This window comes from Cynoglossus semilaevis, chromosome 1, assembly GCF_000523025.1.
Source record: "Cynoglossus semilaevis isolate Cse_v1.0 chromosome 1, Cse_v1.0, whole genome shotgun sequence".
Lineage (NCBI taxonomy): Eukaryota > Metazoa > Chordata > Actinopteri > Pleuronectiformes > Cynoglossidae > Cynoglossus > Cynoglossus semilaevis.
Genome location: NC_024307.1, coordinates 9540394 through 9540796, shown reverse-complemented (window position 1 = coordinate 9540796; position 403 = coordinate 9540394).

Below are 403 nucleotides of genomic sequence, written 5' to 3'. Positions count from 1 at the left end.
AAGCCTTTACATAGTATCTTGTTAGCTGTGAGCTAATATAGCTCAAAGGCTGCAGTAACACCTAATATTTCCTATAACGAGGTCAATCAGCAAGTATCTAACTGTTACGGTAATAGTCACTGGCTCAGGGTTAAAAAAAAGAACATTAAGGAGGGACAATGAACCATAAAAATATTTATTGAAATCACAGTTTAGTTTGGCACAAAGAAAAATGAGGAGGAGGGCACACAAGAGGGACGAATATAGAAATTCCACATTCAAAAAAAAAAAAAAAAAATCTAAGAATGAGAAATAAAGATCCAAAATGGAACCACGTCTTCAAATTGAGACAACACAATCTGGGAGGTGTTCAGTGCAACATTTCTTCATCTTTTTAACTGAACCAAATTCTGAAATTCAGGGG